Raw genomic sequence first — 20,163 nt, 5'->3', positions numbered from 1 at the left:
AGGGAGGGGTAGGGGAGAGATAAAAAGAAAGCAAATAGATGGGGGAGGGGGGGAGAAAAGCAAACAGATGGGGAGATAGGAGAGGGGCCCCACAGCCCCCCACAATGGCAGCAAGGAGACCCTTGCCAGGGCAACTTACCTCCTGATGCAGAGCACAGGTATTCTTGGGTGGCAGCAGCAGGGATGGCTCCCGAGTCTTAGCTTGCACCATCTGGCTGGCAGAGGAGGAGGGCTCTTCCTCGCCAACGAAAGAAGGAAGGCTGGCAGGCACAAGAAAACCCCCCCCTTATGGGTGCCAAATGAGTGGGAGGGCGGGGCTGGCTGGGGAGAGGAATTTATTTATTTATTTATATTTATTTATACTTTCCATTTAATATCCCGCTCTAATCCCATAGTTGGGGTCTCTGAGCGGCTTACAAGTTTTTTCTGGTGCTAATCACCATTTTTGTCCCTAGCTAAGGCCACAATGTATGTAAGGGGATGGGATAGCCTACCAGCACCCCCTCTGTGGTGACATATGATGTTTCTTCCTTGTCGGGTTGGCACGGTTCGGTCGGACGGGATTCTGGCTGTTGGCGGGGATGTTTTTTCTTTCCCGGCGTTCGGAGGTGGTGTGCTCTTCTCTCGACGCGCCGCTTCGCCTGTTCCCAGCCCGGCTATGTCCTTTCCGGCTCCGCTGGGCTGGTGCTCGGGATCTGCGCACGCTCCTTCATCTTCTTTTCGGCAGCCATCGGTGTAGTTCTTTCCGCCACCAGGGATCGCTCGTCGCACCTCCCGATCGCGCTCGCTCGCTGCCGCTGCACCACACCACCACTTCCGTCCACGCCAGGATTCTTGCCGCCGCCATCATCATCGCCGCCATTGCCGCCGTCGCCTTCAGTCAGCCACACAGGGTGCCCCCCACCCTCTAAGGGTGGGTACCCATTTACCTACTTGCAATTAAGTTGCTTTCGAGACCGCTGGGTAGGCGGGAGCTAGGGCGAAGGTCGAGAGCTCACCTCGACCACGGTGGTACTCGAACAACCATAGTGGCTGCTCGGTGATGTTATAGTGCAGGCGTTTAACTGCCTGCGCCACCGCCCCCACCTTACCAATCCCTGTTAATGCCCACAGGAACCAATCCCTGTTAATGCCCCCAAAAATCTCTCCAATGGGCAGGGGAAATTGTGGGTGGGCACACCTTACCGGGAACCCTACATGCAACCCCATTTATAAAACCGACTTTCATCTGTGTCCTTCATGCACAAGATTCACCGATGCTTTTATAAAGCCTATCCCTCGTGTTGGGGCTTTGGAGCGTTCAAACTAATTCAACATTTGTGACCTCCCCTTTTCAACCATCCCCAGAAGCTGAGATATAAAAAGCCACCTTTCACGCACTTTCGCCCTAATCTACCTCACAGGGTTGTTGTGAGGATAAAGTGAAAGAAAAAGTGAATGATATAAGCTACTTTGGATCCCCATTGGGGAGAAACGTGAGGTATCAACCACATTTTTCTATTTTTTGTATTTCTCAGTGTCCCTGAACGATTTACCACTGTCTGTTCCCAGAGCATCTTACAGTTATTAAGGAACAGAGCAAATTACATGAATTGGTTATGGAGGTGGGAGATTTCCCAATCTTCCTTTAAAGAATGCCTTGAGTCTTTAATTACGGATGCTTTCGTATATGGCAGTAGGACAGGGAATTTGACTGCAGGGTCCACGGGATCCTTTGGCCAAGCTTGTGGCCAAAGGAAGGGTATGAACCAGGGACCTACTCCTTAGCTCACAGCCCCATCGTTCAGGCCTGGTTCACGCACCCAGGGGAGTGGGGGGACAATAAGGTGGCAGAGTCTTCAGGAGGCAAAAATGTACTGCACCACTTTAGACCACAGTGCCTTCTGGCCCAAAGTCATCCAGGAAACCTCCACAACAAAGTAGGGGTTTAAACTTGGACCACTCATATCCTCATACGACACCCTGACCGCTATATAACACTGGCTACTACCTGTCTGGACACAGCTCCTCTTCAACCAGGTACTGACGAACATAACATATAATGCAGCACATCTGCTTATCAGCTGTACTCTAGCATGATCACTGAAAGGACTGTACCATACCTCTATGGAATCGAGACAAAAAGCAATGGCTCTAGGGTAGGTCCATTATCATAAACTGAAAAGAACAGTAGCTTAGACCCACCAGTGCTTAGAATCTACTACTGTTAATTAATATGCTTGTACATTATATATTTTAATAATTTCCAAACAGAATCCTATACCACTCATCAGACCAAAATTCAGAGTGTCATTCCTAATTATAACTCACATCATTTTACATACACATTAGGTACATACGAAATCTTTGCAGCAGCTGCTACGGAAAAGATTGAGGAACAATTACTCAGCTGGCAAGAGATGGTAGAGAAGTAATTAAGTATGCGGGTTTGCTGACACATGACTGTCAAAATCCAGGCAGAGTGTTTGAAAGTCCTAGGAATACTCCGAAATCATCAAAGAAACTCAATGATTACAGAAGAGATATCTGAAGACAAGGCTTTATATTGAAATGGGAAGATTACTGGGACTCCATAAATGACTTTTTAAAGTTGCAACTTTAAACTTTGTAAAAAAAAGTTGCAACTTTAAACTTTTTAAAGTTGCAACTTTGTAACTGATATTTTCCCTTGGCAACTGTAAATATCTATTAACAAAAAATGTCCAAAAGTACTAAATGCAGCGGTCATATCGTATTACCCCTTGTTTAATAGTCGCTATACTTCATAAAGGTTTTCCTCTTTCTCTCAGCTGACTCTTGATTTTGTGGAAATGAGTCCAATTACCTTACTGCCGAGTGGTCTTGTTATCTACTGCCACCATACAGGACAAGCCTATCTCCAGGTGATTCCCAGCGTTGAACCAGTCTTCATGACATGCCAAACACAGTCTTCTTCGATACTCTCAGGCCTAGAGATGTGAAGGCCCGGAAAAATTTGGGGAAAATCCTTTTTCCCCCCCATTTTTTTCCTGAAGCCTTTTTGTTTTTTTCCGAAAAAAATTAGAAAAATTGAAAAAAGAAAAAAAATTATTATGGAGCGTTTTATTTTAACATGATGAATAAAATATTTTAAGACAAGGTGTTCAAATATTTTCCAAATCATTTCTAAAATATATATATATGGTATCAGATTGATCTAATTTCTGTGCACTGAGGACAAGCAAGTCCTAGGTTACAAACTGAACTCTCCAATGCAAGAACAAGATGCATTTCTTCCTTTAGGAGGTGCGATTGTCAGAAGAAGAAAAAAGTTTTAATTTTGTTTTTGCATGTGGGTGGGTATTCTGTTTGTAATAATTGTTTGGATACACTATATTTTTAATATGCTAGTTGTGATAATTTCATGCCAAGTAAAAATGTCCATAGTCATATTTTATGTTCCTAAAGTAACAGAATGACTTTCAATCTAGAAAAGACAAAAGAAATGCTAATGTAGCATTTTTTTCAATTTTTCCAAAAATTTCCATTTCCCCCCGGAAAAAAACAGAAAAAAAACGGGTTTTTTTCCGAGCTTCAAAATTTCCGGAAATTTTACATCTCTACTCAGAGAAAAATTACTTACTTCATTTATATCCTGACTTTCCCCCGCAATAGCACCCCAAAGCAGCTTACATCATTCTCCACTCCTCCATTTTATCTTCACAATCACGCTCTGAGGTGCATTAGGCAAAGAGATTGCGACTGACCCAAGGTCACCCAGCAAACTTACATGGCCGAGTGGGGATTCAAACCTGGGTCTCCCAAATCCTAGTCCAACATTCCAACCATGACACCATCCCGTGGTGGCCTTGAGGCTGCGAGAGCAAGAGGGCTCGCAAACGTATGGAAGGCGCAACGTGTGCCTGGTGGATTGTCCTTAGTTTCTTGGTTTACCAGATGTGCATGCCTAATTGATCTTTCCCCCTTCCATCCAAGACAAGAACTAGGCAAAACTGCCTGCACTCCAAATGGGATTTTACACAAACAAACAAAAAATCCTGTTAAAAAATCAGAGACTAACTTGAGGAAGGTTACTTGGTATGGCATGACAGAACAAACAATCCCCTTCCTTGTCCGCCAAAGCAGAGAGCTTAGAACCAGGATTTCTGAACAAAGGAAAAAGTTCTTGCGTAGTGATTAAAATCAACTGAGCAGATTCTCCACTTTTAAAGCTTTAATCTCATGATTAAACCACCAATCAGCAGAAGACAGTTCCAAACATAAACCACAGGAAATGCACAAAGTAACGACAAGGGAAGCAACCAATTGTCTCATTCCCTCCTCAACACGTAACAAAAGGTCCTTGATGCAAAATCACTCCAGCTGGAGGTTGTGGTCGAGATGTACAGGCTCTGAACCGGGAATAGGCACCTGCTCACCCCCTAGAGACGGCAGCAACCCTCCTGCGACTCCGGTTCTCTTGAAGGCCATGCTACAGGCCAAGACTTTGTCTTTCTCATGTTACATTCACAGCATAAATCCTTAGTTCAGATAGCAACAAAAGCCACCATGAGGAGCAGCAAAAAGATGTTTTTCTCAAGACGACTGAAGAGCCTTATGCAAACATTTCGGTAATAAGAAAGTCTCCAGTACTACATAAATAATGTTATTTCAGAAGGAAGACATCTAAAAGCCTGCTTTTTGTTCAACAATAATTCCTCTTGATAACTGTGTGTTTATTAGACTCAAGAGAATAATTTCAGGCTTTGGACTGACCCTCCCAGTGCTCAGTGTTCCCTCTAAGCTGGCTCCAGAGCAAACTGATTTCTGCAGGAGCCAAATCACTTGCTCAGTAGCTTCACTGTCAGTAGCTCACAAAATAGAATTTTCGTTCACAAGACTCCATAGCTTAGAGGGAGCATCGCCAGTGCTGGCTTTCAGGTTTTAAGGCTCAGGCAAGATGCTTTTAGGCATTTGGAGCCAAAGGCACAGGGAAGCAGTGGTGAGTAGGAGCTGCAGAGGCCAGAGGAAAGGGCTGTCAAGGGTCAACAACATGCAGGTCCAAGCACGCTCTTCAGGAAAAGTTACGCTTTATTGGAATACAGTTTTGTTGCCAAGTAGTACAGGAACATTGTCATGAATAACGATTAATGCAAGGAACTCAATACATATACTCTGATGCCTCAACTAGCTGAGCAAATGAAATCCAAGCGCGCGAGCGTGGGAATTCCCCCGCCGGGACATTACATCATACACGGGAGACTCTCCCCAACCCCTGAGAGCAGAATTATTCACACCCATAGTGGAATGCAAGCCCTCTCACCTCTTCAAGGCTACATAGATAATGCTGTCTGGCGGAGCCAGTTTGCACGGCCCAAAGAGCACCTCCCTTAAGTTACCCATGGCAGCTAAGCAAAGCAAGCGAGCAAGTATGCAAGCAGGCATGCGCGCATGCGTTAAGGTTAGGGATGGAAGAAAGCAAAGAAAACATGGCAGCTAGCTGACAAGGGCCAGTGTAACGTGGCAGTTGAGGGACTGGACCTCAGGACCTAGGAGACACCTCAGGCTGAGTCCTCACTCAGCTATGAACCACATCCAGCTGCCTGGGCAGTTACACTCTCTCAGCCCAACCTGCCTCACAGGGATGGAATAAGGGCAGAACTGAGGAGAGACTCATATATGCCCCCTTAGCCCTTTGGGGGAGCCTTGAAGGAAGGGCAGGCCAAAGACAGATACAGACAGATACTGGGGGGGTGTAATAGGCCTCAGTACATATTCCATTATTGCCAGTCCTGTGCCGACCTGCATATATAAAGGGCCAGTGCTGATCAGCCAGCACAGCGTGGAGATCAGAATGCAAAAGTAGGATCTGGGGGACCCAGGTCTGATTCCCCCGAGCTGCCATGGAAACTAGGCTGGGTGATCTTGGGCCAGTCACACTCTCTCAGCCCCACCTACCTCACAGGGTTATTGTGAGGACAAAATGGAGGACAGGGGAATGATGTAAGCCACCACTGGAGAGAAAGGTGACCTGTAAATGAAACATTTTTTAAAAATGTAATACTGACTCTCTGCTAACCATAAGAACATAAGAGATGCCAATGTTGGATCAGGCCAAAGGCCCATCCAGTCCAACACTCTGTCACACAGTGGCCAAAAATACCAGGTGCCATCAGGAGGTCCACCAGTGGGGCCAGGACATTAGAAGCCCTCCCACTGTTGACCCCCTCAAGCACCAAGAAGACAGAGCATCACTTGCCCCAGAGCCCCTATCTATACCTTGTGGCTAATAGCCACTGATGGACCTCTGCTCCATATGCCTATCTAATTCCCTTTTGAAGCCGTCCATGCTTGTAGCCGCCACCACTTCCTGTGGCAGTGAATTCCATGTGTTAATCACTCTTTGGGTGAAGAAGTACTTCCTTGTATCCGTTCTAACCCGACCACTCAGCAGTTTCATTGACTGCCCACAAGTTCTTGTATTGTGAGAAAGGGAGAAAAGTACCTCTTTTTCTACCTGCTCTATCCCATGGATAATCTTATAAACCTCAATCATGTCACCCCCAGTCATCGTTTCTCCAAGCTAAAGAGCCCTAAGCGCCTTAACCTTTCCTCATAGGGAAAGTGTTCCAACCCTTTTATCATTCGAGTTGCCCTTTTCTGCACTTTTTCCAAAGCTATAACATCCTTTTTAAGGTGTGGTGACCAGAATTGCACACAGTATTCCAAATGAGGTCGCACCATTGATTTATATAGGGGCATTATGATATTGGCTGATCTGTTTACAATACCCTTCCTAATAATCCCCAGCATAGCATTGGCCTTCTTTATTGCAGTCACACACTGTCTTGACATTTTCAGTGAGTTATCTACTACAACTCCAAGATCTCTCTCTTGATCAGTCTCTGCCAGTTCAGACCCCATCAACGTGTATTTATATTTAGGATTTTTGGCTCCAATGTGCATCACCTTGCACTTGGCCACATTGAACCCCATTTGCCATGTTGACGCCCACTTGCCCATCCTTGACAGATTCCTTTGGAGTGCTTCACAATCCTCACTGGTTTTCACCACCCTGAACAATTTCGTATCATCCGCAAATTTAGCCACTTCACTGCTTACTCCCAACTCCAAATCATTAATGAACATGTTAAAAAGCAGTGGACCAAGTACTGATCCCTGCGGTACCCCACTGCTTACCACCCTCCACTGAGAAAATTGCCCATGTTTTACGAAATCAGAAGCCAGCTTCATAAATGGCTGCACCGCCCCACAATAAATTCACTACCCCTCTGTTACTGAGCTAAGCCTTAGTAGTCAGTATACAAATGAATTATTGTTTTCAGGAGTTCATTTATCTTGTTATTGAGCAACCCTTAAGGGTGAGTTTCCCCATTACTCCCAAAGGGCAACCAAAGTTCAGAAAAGGGCCGCTCGCCTAAGGCGACTTATTTAACACTTTTATCCCACCCTTGCTCCAAGAAACTTAGTGCACGCCAGTTTGGTGTAGTGGTTAAGTGTGCGGACTCTTATCTGGGAGAACTGGGTTTGATTCCCCACTTCTCCACTTGCACCTGCTGGTGTGACCCTTGGTCAGTCACAAGTTCTCTCAAGAGCAGTTCTCTCAGAGCTCTCTCAGCCCCACCCACCTCACAGGGTGTCTGCTGTGGGGAGGGGAAGGGAAAGGAGTTTGTAAGCCGCTCTGAGACTCCGAGTGAAGGACGGGTATGAATCCAATCTCTCCTTCTTCTTCCATTCTGCCCTTAGAACCTCCCTGTGAGGTAAATCAGGCTGAGTGTGTGACTGGCCTAGAGCTGCCTGCTTACCTTCATGGCAGAGCGGGGACTCGAACCTGGGTCTCCCAGATCCCAGCCTGATATCCCTGCATGACGGTGGCACTTGGTGAGTTAATGCTACAGGCAGGGTTCACACTGGAGACCTGAAAATGTACAGCTCCTCTCATAACCATTACATTCCTAGTCTCAGCTTTTACTCTGAAGTGTTTGTGGAAGCCAACAGCAGTTCTTCCACCGTAAGAGAATGGAGTAATCCAGGTTTCAGTCACAAGAAGTGTTGGCCAACAGCTGTCTCATCAGATGTACAGCTGGGTTAGTACTACAAAGACTGGAACATATAAATATATCACAGGAGCCTGATGCTCAAAAAAAGGCAGAACGCCCATTCAGCATGCCCAAGCCCTAAAAGGGAGCCTATCATCCTTTTCCTGCAAACTACCAATGCTTCTCTGCTCCACATACCCACCCCCAATTCTTTACCATTTTGTAACAACTTCCTTCTTCACTCACCACTGCTAGTGGTTAAAGGCTGCCACAATTATAACCAACTGCAAACACAGAGTTCCCTGTAACAGGAAGCATTGGGCAAGCAAAAGCAATAGGTCCAGAAGCACCACGATTTTGCCTTTAAGGTTCATATAGTGTGCATTAAAATTTGTTAAATGGACTTCCCCCCCCTCTGCAAAGCTCTACCTGGTTCTCACTGGGGAATAAGCTGACAGAAGAACAACAGGTACATCACCCATATTTAAATTAGACATTCATCCTTTGTTTAGTAGGGAAATTAACATTTAGTTTGCTGTTTGCTTTACTCTTAGGCCACATTCCAACACTGATAAGTGCTCAAAGGCACAATCTTTTGATTTCTCAAGCCCACATTAACTGAAGATGCAACTCTGATTGAGGTTGCATTGAAAGCAGCTGAAACCACTGAGTATAAGTGCATTTTAGCTCTCTGTCGGATTGCAGACACTGTAAGAAAGTGAACAAGAGTTTGGGTCAACCTCTGCCCATAATGCAGCACTTCTGCTACCTCTTTTAGCATTAGAACCTTCTAGAGCTTCAGAATCTGTCCTAAATTACCACAAGAGGTTTAAAAGAGACTTTGAAAATTAAATCCAAAGTCAAAACCTAAAGAGAATGCTTCAGTATCCAGTCACACACCTCTGAAGGCAGAGATCTGAACTCCGTCAAAAGTTCGCCTATTAAAGTCAAGGTGATTTTTCAAGCAGAGCTCAGTAAGACACATGAAGATGAGACAGGGAGTTGGGTTTAAAACAACAGTTCTTATTAGGTTTCGGTTTCCAGCTGAAACCATGGCTGTTGCTATGAAAACGGATGTGTGAATACATTCTAGGTAACAGAGCAAAGGAAATGACGTTAAGCATATTCTAGCATCTGCCTGGAAGATCGGTTAGAACACCCCTTTCACTTTATGCTGCATCTCTTTCCCCGAAGGTGTAGATAAGCAGTTCTTCTCTCTGTTAAGATAGGTCCCATTCTAAAACAAAGAATCTTATTCCACAATAGATGGGGCATCATCTGCATAACTATGCATGAAACCTTTTGAGCAAGGGTCATCAATACAATGGCATGCCTTTTAAGACTTGCCCGGTTTCGGTTACCAGTATGGTGTCATGTGGAAAGTGGGACTGGGAAGAGCTTGGTGCAATTCCATGCTTGCCATGAAACTTACCGGATAAAAGGGAAGAAGAGAATAATTTCCCCCTGAGCTCACTGGAGGAAAGGCAAGACAAAACTGCACTAAGCACTTTTCTAAAATTGTGTCTGCTTAAAATTTAAAAACTGTATTGACCTCTAATCATGTTTTATTGAAGTGCCAAGTTTTCATTTACTCCGCATACCTTATCCTCTCTGCTCCCTCCCCTTCCCTCTTATCAATATTTAGATTGTAAACCTTCAGACAGGGACATGCTATTTCTTTTAGTGAAACGCTCAGCACATTCTTAAGAGCAGCACTCAAGCGTTCAAAGCCATGATAATACTTCTGAAGTCCAGTCCCTATAGTCAGCAAAGTACACAGAGGACTCCTACTCACAATAGCTCTGAGACAAAATACAGTTGAGCACAACTTAATGACTGGACTACAGCATCCTACACATATCTGGTGCAAATGAAATACTTAAAAGTTACACCAACTGTGCTTGGAGGTATGACAGGGCTTATTTACTTTCTCCCAACTGGATAGCTCAAGCCAGCCTCATCTCAGAAGCTAACCATGGTCGGCTCTGGCTAGTGTTTAGATGGGAGACCACCAAGGACGTCCAGGGTCGTGATGCAGAGGCAGGCAATGACAAACCACCCCTGAATGTCTCTTGCCTTGAAAACTCCACGGGGTCACCATAAGTCAGCTGTGACATGATGGCACTTTCCATCACCACCACCACCATCAGATGCTGGTTACCATTTGAGGTCCTTTCACCTTCACCCATGGGCTTCAAATGGTAACCAGCATCGGATGCCAGAGCCAGGTTAACAAGCACCTGAGAGTCTTCCCAGTTGTGAGCACTCTTCCTCCTGACACCAGCAAAATCCATTCACTTCTCTGGAAGAACAGAGCTAGGGTTCCCAACCTCCAGGTAGGGCCTGGAGATCTTCTGGAACTACAGCTGGAATCTCCAGACGTCAAGAGTTCCCCTGGAGAAAACTGCTGCTTTGGAGGGTGGACTGTATGGCATTATACTCTGTGGAGGACCATCCCCAGGCTCCAGCCCCAAATCTCCAGGAATTTCCCAACCTGAAGCTGGCAACTCTAAACAGAGCTCTTGAAGGTGGGTCAGGGGAGAAGAAACAATGGATCCAATGCACCACTGGCTCTACTTCTCCCTCTCCTTTTAACATTGGTATTAATACCACTTTAGCTCTTCTATAGCACAATCCTTTTCCAATCAGTGTTAATTCTACAGATCTTTACTTTGTAAGTAAAGCTCTCTTTTTTAAAGTTTTGTAGCAGAAATAATAAAGAAGGATACAATGCCTTCAAGTTGCCCCAGCGAAATGACACAAAAATATAAGGGCTTTGTAATCCATTTTAATAGCTGGCTGCTAACGGATTTTTTGTGTCATTTCAGACCCAACCGTTTCAGCAATTGGCTGCTAACGGACTTCATTTACCTTTTTATACAAAGCTGCTTGCGTCCGGTTACTGCTTTTTTTCCATCTTCACCTCTTCTTTGCGCTTCTGAATCGCTGCCGTGTGCAGTTTAAACTGTCTGCAGTGTGCTGTTTAAACTGTCTGCAGTGCTTCCAATAGCGTTGCACTTTCCCCCCCACTCTTTTTCACTGCCCGATCTTCCTCAAACTCAATGGCACCACTGAGATACATTGAGAAGTGCTATGTTGGTCTAGAGCTTTAATGCTCAACATAGAACACACCAAAAAAAAAAGTTTGAGGAACATCACACAGTGAAAAAGGGCAGGGGGAAAGCACGGTACTGTTTGTGAAATGGCCAGATCGCTTCAGGGACAGCTCATTAACAGAATGAAATTAGCTGTATGAAACCTCCGTCCCTGTATCGCTTTACTCAGAACCAGGCCAACAACGGATAGCATGCAGCTTACAACAGTAATGTGAAAGGGGCCAGTGAGCAATATAAGATGAAAGAATCCCAAATGGTGCAGCAGGACCCAACAGTGGGTTGTATGAAATTTGGTCGGGTTTTGGGAAGTCTTGCCAATAAAAGGTTTTGCATGAGAAGCTATGAAAAACTACTTCTCTATGTCAAGGTGAGAGGACTAGCAAAGGTGCCCAGAACAAAATTACCAGAGCCACTGACTGAAATAGTTGGAAATGGTTTCTCTAAAAAAATTTTTTATCCCATTTATACTACTCATTCACAAAGCTTCCAACATGTAATGCTTTTAACACAAACTTCACACTTCTAATAGCACCCTTGTAGAGCCTGACAGAGAAAGTTAAATAGAAGATAAAGTTACAGCCTTTGCAATAAAATTTAGTAGCCTCTTAAACCAGGATTTGTGATATCATATGAACATGGCTGGTTTCCTCCTATGCAATGCTTAGTATTATATTTCATTTAATTCCCACCAATAAGCTAACTCTTGAATATTTATTGCTTGGCTGCTCAGCCCACTGTGGTGGAGCAGGGTGGGGGGGGGGGGACAGAAGAGGAAAGGAGAAAGTAAATTAATCAGCAAATTGCAGTAATTTTGCAGTGCAATTCTAAAGCAGAGTTAACACCCTCTTAAGCTCACTGGCTTCAGCAGATTTAGAAGGGCGTAACTCTGCTTTAGGATTGCACTATGACTGCAGACTTGGCATGTTTCTCTTTTGTCACAAACAAGTCATTTTCTTTCTTTCTTTTAAAAAGTGGGAGTAGCACATTCAAAACAGCAAACGTTCTTACAATGGCACAAATGCAGGTTTGTTTTAGCTCTCACAGTTTTGACCAGCTACAAACCCACAAAAGCATCAAATAGAAAATCAGCTCCACAGATCTAACTATCACCATTGCTCAACCTGCATCCAAACTTCAAACGCAGTCGAAAATGGCAGTGCGGGAGAAGCATAACTGAGTTTGGACAAATGCTGTTCAAGTACATAGAGATTACCTCACAGCCATCCATGGCTGGTTCAGGGAGAGAACAGAGTCAGCAGAAGAGCTATTTGCAAACATTTCAAAATAAATAATAACTTCTTCAGAACACCACCAGCAAACAACCAACCTTGTCACTCAGTGATCATCGGTGGCTCTTTGACATGCCAGGCAGGGAGGCCAGGTCCCCCGCTTTGCCAAGAGCCCTCCCCCCCCCACCTCACTCTCTCTGCCACTGCTCAGCTGGGCAGCAGCGGAATACTGCAGGGAGAGGTGAAAAGGCCATCGATGACACAGGGATGCCGTGACATCACTTCTGGCACAACACAGACGTAGATATCATTGTGTCGGGCAACGCTACCATTCACTCCAAACTCTATGGTTAAACTATAACGTTTTGGCCGAATACTAGGGCGTTTGCAGAGGTGCCATGACGTCGGTTTGGTGTAGTGGTTAAGTGCGTTTGGTGTAGTGGTTAAGTGCGTGGACTCTAATCTGGGAGAACCGGGTTTGATTCCCCACTCCTCCACTTGCACCTGGCTGGATGACCTTGGGCCAGCCGTAGTTCTGATAAGAGCTGTCCTTGAAAAAGAGCAGTTCTGTCAAGAGCTCACTCAGCCCTACCCACCTCACAGGGTGTCTGTTGTGGGGAGGGGAAGGGAACGGAGTCTGTAAGCCGCTCTGAGACATCTTCGGATACTGAAGGGCGGGGTATAAATCCAATCTCTTCTTCTGCTCTCTTCGTCATAGGAGAAGGCCCTCCGCAAAGGTGAGTCTCTCACCAGTTGCCAGCCTTGCCAACCCTAACCCCAGCAGTGGCTCGTCTGAGCCCCACTCCCTAATGCGACACCCACCCTGCGTCACCATTGTGAGTGGCAGTTGGTTCCCACCTTGAAAGCGCTACCACTGCAGGAAGTGGAGGATCGGAACGTTGCAAGCCTCCGTAGCGTGCAGGCCTTGTGCCAGGCATGGAGATAAAGGGCTGGTCCTCTCCAACAACCACCCACCCAACCCCACCGCCTCCACGCTCTCATCCCAGCAAATGGGCAGCTGCTAGGAGAAGAGCAAGCTAGCTGCAAAGAAAGTAAAACCACCACTACCACTGCAACCACCCAGGAAAAGAGCAAGCAGGCGGCGGCGGGGGTGTGTGTGCTGCTACTGCTGCCTTTTCTCCACAACTAGCCTTTTCGCCTCCAAAAGCCTGGCCCCTCATTCTGAGAACAGAGCGACAGGGCAGCCAGGGAAGCCCATCTCCTCACTCCATATATTCAAGGCCTGTGGGAAGAGACAACCCAGCATGCTCTGAAGGAATCTGGAAAAATTTCAAAAAATTACAGTAATATATTTCCAGTTAATAGCTACATAATAATGAATGTCTGCATTTGGTGAGGTCGTCGTGAGGATCACTGGCTCTTTGTAAATCATGGAGTGAGGACCTCTTCAGGTGGCCAGCTTGGTACTTAGCAGAGCACTTCCTTTTCTCCAGTCTCTCCCGTCTGGCGGAATGGGCTCCCTGAAATGAGGGGTGGCATTGTCTTTAGGCTTGGAGGAGGAACTCTACGTCCGTTTTATTTATGAGGGCTTTTAATGGGGTTTAAGTCTGAAGGCAGATCTCAGAAGCGAAGCAGGGTCAGCCCTGCAGGGTATTTGGATGGGAGAACACCAAGGGAGTCCAGCGGTTCTGACACAGAGGCAGGCAATGGCAAACCACCTCTGAATGTCTCTTGCCTTGAAAACCCTATGGGGTCACAATGAGTTGACTGCGACCTGACAGAAGAAAAATGAAGGTCTTTTCTTGGGAGAAGAATAAATAGAGCTTTACTGTATTTTGTATTTTTTCTTTTAGTTTTTTGGAACTGTGAGCTGCCCTGAGCCACAAGGGAAAAATGGGGGGAGGGTGAATGTTTTAATTAATAAATATATATGGTTTCATGCAAAACCCTGGACAGAGCTCGACAGTTAAAAAGAGGCCAGGGACTAAAATTCAGTATATGTGTAGCATCCTAGGTAAATTCTGTGGTTAAAGGATCTCAGCTAGCATGCCTGGGACAGACCTCTCTGCCCAAGACTTTGAAGAACCACTGAGGTCAGAATAGATTCCACAAGGCAGTTTGCACCAACTGCAATCAAGATGAGCCTGCAATGCAACACAGCAGTGGCTCTAAGACACTGAATAACTCCGTTAACATGTTAACATTTATGGACTGCGAGCCTCTGGGGACAGTGGAGGAGAAGAGAATTATGTGAGTTGCTTTGGATCCCCCACCAGGGAGAAAGGTGGGGTATAAATCATCCTGAGCTCTTTTGAATAGGCAGATTATTATACTGAAGTAAGCCAACTCAAGTGAAGCAGCTTTGCGGAGTGACAAGCCAGACTGCTCTGAAGGTCTTATCAAAATAATAGTAACATGTATATGCCATTAGTGAAGGGATGTTTTGGAAGAGCTCAGTGGGATGGTCTTAATTAGGCTGTAAGGCAGCTATGTTTCCAGATGTTCTCTAATTCTAACAGCTTCCCTTGTTCCGGCAACTTCAAAGCCCCACAGAACAACAAGGACATCCTGGTTTTCCAAACTCTGCCGCGTTCCTTCATTTTCCAGATTCATACCCAGCAATCCTCAACAGCCAATGTTATCTGTCTCTCCCTTAATCACAGACGGTCTTTAAAATGATGGGGGGGGGAGAGATCTATCATCCCATTTGACGGCCAGCGTGGAAAGCATGAGATCACATCCTAAGACATTCTCAATTGCCAGAGCCCCACGGCAAAGAAAACATGTGAGCTCAAGCGAACTTCACAATCCAAGAGATTTCAGTAAACAGAAGGCGGAAGGAAGGGTGGGACAGCCACCATGCAGGCAGACATTTGCACAGTGCTTTGCCACAGACACTGCTGTGAGGAAGTGCCATTGCAAGCGGTATTGTTTCAACTCCACATCAACGGCCCACTTGTCTCCCTGTCCTGAAAGCCAGCACACAACAGCAGAATGCATACCAGACAAATAACCTAAAGGTGGAGGAGGAAAATATCTCCCTTAGAAAGCACATGGGTCATATGCATTACTAGAATGCATGCGCATATCACAGGCTACAATGCACACACCCATTTCCTTCAGGGCTATTCCATTGATTCACAGGGCTGTCAGATTGCGGCCATAATCAACAGCAAGATATGTATTGCAATACACACTGCAACGAGTATACTGCAATACTTTCATGAGAGAATCTGCATGTTTTGGTTTTTTTAAAGGCCACTGTAAAATTTCTTGCTGATCAATATAATGATGGGCTGAAATAAACATATCTGGATTTCCCTCTCATGGCTACAATGTGTAGATGTGGAATGAACTTTGCCCTTTGTTCTGCCTGATGTAGAGAATTGTGTTACTTGGAAAGGGTATGTGTTTCTTCAAGGACTGACTTCAAGGTCTGCTTTAGGCGGGATGGAGCATCACTGTTCAAATGGAGTTCATTCTCGGATCTCCTAGAATGTCACTGAGGATTCAGGGAAGGGCGCACCTAGTTCACACAGGGAGCTGGCATGGTGGGCGCCCTGTCAATTGCACACGCCACTCTCTAATGTGGCTGTATGATGATGTTGGTCACTATTTCCAACAGATCCTAGGGGTTTTTAAAAGTTGCAGCAAGAGGATTTAACCACCCTATATAAGATGTGCATCGTCACACACATCTCCATAACTCACTACGACCGGCAGGTTTAACATTCAGATTGCCTCTGCTCCTTTTATTGCACTGAATTGCAGGCACACCCAGATTCTAGCAGCAGGGTACAAAGGTCGGAAACAAATAGATGTGCCCACGAGAAGTGGGATGGTTCAAAAATCTGCCCCCCTCCCCTTCAGGGTCTTCCAGAGAAGCATTTCATAGCAAGACACAGCAACATGTCTCTTCATCCTCTAACAATATATATTTGATTGACCAGTTTCTAAATCGGAAAAAAAACCTAGTTAATGCCACTATTTTATACATTTCAACAGAAAAAGAAAATATTCTGTAACAGAAAAAGCATTCCAGCTTAAGCTAGCTTTCTCCTGATCTAAACACTGTTCAAATTCATCATTAATCTCAAGAGTATATAACTTTAAGCCATAATTATTGCTCTTCAGATGAAGAAAAACCAACCTGTTATCAGTTTGCTTCTTCTTGAAAAGCTGTTTGAGTTTCAATGAAACAGGAAAACATATGAAAAGAAGACCACCTTGCCTTCCCAGGGCCATTTGGATTTTTTTGTCCTTATATGATAATAAACTTTGCAGAGATTTGCAATGTAATAAGCACAACTATCAGTGCTTGGGTTTGCTACCGAAATGATACACTCCTCTATAATTGCTGCCAAATCAGCACAATGCCCCTAAAACAGACATACTGCGTTTCTGATATAGGCCTTCAAACACTGCAGTAAATTATCCCATAAGTGCAAATGTTAACCAGATACACAGAACAAAACCCTTTAGGTGAAGACGTAACAAGAAATTGGGGGGGGGATCAACAAGCAGCAATGAATTTCATGTACCAAGGCAGCCAAAATACTAATTCACACAAGAAAAAGAACAAACTATTTGCATGGATTATTTCCCCCCCCACACACACACACACGTTACATATAAAGCACCTAACAAGAAAGATATCAAGCATTCTAAAGCTAGCATGGTTCTGAATTAATTTACTGAACTTGGGTAACTTTGCCATTCAATATTTAATAAACCCATTCACTATCTCTCTTCACTTTATAGGAGAATAGCAAAGAGGCCTCTTGGTGCTGGAGATACACACAACTGGTCATTCTCTGGCAAAATATATTCTGCATTAGTTGATGACAACGATGCGCAGATGAAAATTTCAGCAGTCTCTGTGGTGGAAGGATGGGGGGGTGGGAGAAGGAAGCAGGGAAATTCAGAGGATCTGGGTAGGTGGTTCTGGCAAAGCTTAGCCATAATTATGGAAAAAATGTTTAAGCTGACAGAAAAAGAATCTTCTTGAATGAACAGCAAGGACGTTCCACCACTCCACAATAGACAATCCAGTGTACTTCACACAACAGACATTACCAGCGTCATGTCATGCAAGTTTACTCAGAAGGAAACAGTAGAACCGTTTGATGAGATTTACTCCCAAGTAAGTGCGCACAGGACAGCAGCCTAAATACCACGGATTTCCTTTGATGTTAAGCACACATGCTTAAATCCCCTCCCCTTCCCAATCAATGAAGCTGAAAACTGCTTAACTTGACTGGATCATGCCAACTACATTTTTTAAAGTGAACATCTACCAAGGTAAAAATGTGAAATGTTTGCCCTAAAATGAATAGAAGCATCTAATGCATTTGCAAACATCTGATTCATACAGGTTCACCACTTAGGAAGCCAGGATTGGCTATAGCTGCCCAGCTAATATATATTCAGTGGCACATGTGAACTTAATGCTTTCAAACATGCAAACAAGCAGAAATATAAACATTCAGAAAGCAAACTATTTCGACTCCTTTCATTTCATGAGCTAAAGCTAAATCATACTGCTCCTCTCCCTTGACTTTTCTTGATTCAGGAACTGCAAAGTTCAAGCAAGCTGAAGAGTTTGGAAACTCGACTGCAAGAACAGGCCCCAAGGCAGCTGGCTCAGGTCACTCGATAATGACAGAGACCGGGGTTGCTAGGAGATTATGAAGCCTCTTGCCAGGGACTCGGTCACTCCCAATAAAAGCAGATTACATACATACCGTATCAGAAGTACCGTAATGGTTTTAATACTGAAAACAAAGATATATGAGAAAATTTTTCTAACTGTTGCTGTCCTCTCTCTACATTCACCACTCCTGAATTCTGGCTAGCTACAGCAGAATTAAATTACACAGAGGCAAAGTACAGCAGCAGGATCCCTCTTAAAGGGAACCTCTCTGACCCCGTAACACATATCCATTGACTTAAACATGAGCACAGGCTAGGGCAACATGCAGTTCTCAGCTATCTATGACTCCTCTGTAGATTTCAAAAGCTATCAATCTGGAATGCTTCCCTTTTGTTTGGGTTTAATTCCAGGGGGAAAACATAGTGAAGGAAATAAATATATCAACACTGGAGATAAACCCAAACAAATGGTGATCATATAAATTAAGTTTGTTATTCCAGTTCTGTTCTTGCATCTGTTAAATGCCACTTATTATGCTTATGCTAATTTGCTGTTCACCCCCTCTACCTATATAAGTAGAGACTGGTAATTTCCGTTTCACTGTATCTGAAGAAGTGTGTGCGTGCACAAAAGCTTATACCTTGAATAAAACTCTGCTGGTCTTAAAGATGCCACTGGATTCTAAGAACTTTGTTCTGCTTTTTCAGACCAACAGGGCTACCCCACCTGAATTGTGCTTCCCTTTTGGGTAACTGTTCAAAGGAGTAAGCCCATATTGGCCAGACAGGCTGGGCTGCCCGCCTGAGCCCACATCTATTAAAGCCCTGCAAACTGTCAATCAAAGGCCTGCAAACTGTCAATCACCTCCTTTATTTTGACTAAAAGTCGTACACCGATGTGCAGCACTTCACTTTTGTGTAACTGTCAAAACCAGACGGATGATCCTATGGGCTACCCACCTCTAACCAGTCCCCCTAAAGTCTGTTGCCTTCGGAAGGCCCTCTGACTTAGCCAGCCGATCCCCTGTGCTATCAAAGGGCAACAAATTGTTAATTATCTGGTTTATGAAAGTTGTAGGGCAGCGAGGGAAGAGAGCAGCCATTTGGACTTCCTGCCTCGGGCCTCCAAAAGCCATGGAGGGCAATCAATCTCTGCATAACCCAATTTTCTATCTCCCCTCTTGTTCGGATGGAGAGGGGGAGGGAGACGTAATCCCTAGCTCCACAGGAGGAGCCCCTCTCTCCCCCTTCCTGATTTTCGACCATGGCAGCACCAATGTTCCCTCTAAGCTATGGAGTCTTGTGAGCAAAAATTCTACTTTGTGAGCTACTGGCATTAAAGTTGTGAGCAGGTGATTTGGCTACTGCATAAATCGGTTTGCTCTGGAGCCACATCCTTCCTGAGCGAAGGCAAAAATGTGTGAGCCAGAGGCTCAAAAACCGTGAGCTAGCTCACAGTAACTCAGCTTAGAGAGAACATTGGCTCAGCACTACTTTAGGAGGGCTCTTTGGGGCTGCCAGGGCTTCTGCCAGGCGAGAGGAGTCAGGTGTATGGGAGCTGGGGCGGGGGGGCAGCTGGGAGTCGCGAAGATGCAGAGCCGGGTGCGAGCGAGGGGAGGCGGGGCACATGGTGGGCGTGGGGCAGAGTGTTGCTGGCGGCGCCTTCCCTCGCCCCGGCGCCTCTCTCAGCGCGCCCTCCCAAACGAGGGCAGCCGCCGCCGCCACAGAAGCAGGCGAGGAGCCCCCTCTCCCAGGAGAGAGAGAGAGAGAGACTCTCGCGGCATCCCAGCAGAGCAGCCTAATTACCCCCCCACACACCCACCCACACACACACATACACCCCCCACGCACGCTGCCCGCTATGGACGCCTCCACCCAGGGCAGGAGCCCCGAAGCCCGGGTGGCGCTGACGCTCCCCGCGACCACCACCAAGCAGGCACTGACACTGGCTGGGGGAAGGGGGGGGGGCGCCACCTACGCTGAACTACCTCAGTCAGGGGAGCCGGCGACCCCGATCGAACTCTGCAGCGGCCGGTTCGCCTCTCCCCCCTTTCCCGGCCCCTCCTTCTCCCACCAGCCTGGGTGCCCACCCGCCACTTTGCAGCGACAAATCCCGCTCCCCCCCCCACACACTCCGGGGCGCCCATCTTGCTTCGCCTCGCCCCACATTTCCCACGCACGGCTCCC

At 45.8% G+C, this 20,163-nt stretch overlaps 1 protein-coding gene across 1 annotated transcript in view; it reads right to left on the bottom strand.

Annotated features, from left to right (window-relative positions):
• LOC107117157 (engulfment and cell motility protein 1) overlaps positions 1-20,163 on the bottom strand; it is a 346,435-nt gene that overhangs the window by 325,734 nt on the left and 538 nt on the right. The window lies entirely within an intron of this gene.

The sequence above is a fragment of the Gekko japonicus genome, unplaced genomic scaffold, assembly GCF_001447785.1.
Source record: "Gekko japonicus isolate JY-2015 unplaced genomic scaffold, Gekko_japonicus_V1.1 scaffold190, whole genome shotgun sequence".
Classification (NCBI taxonomy): Eukaryota; Metazoa; Chordata; class Lepidosauria; order Squamata; family Gekkonidae; genus Gekko; species Gekko japonicus.
This window is presented reverse-complemented; position numbering and strand designations above follow the sequence as displayed.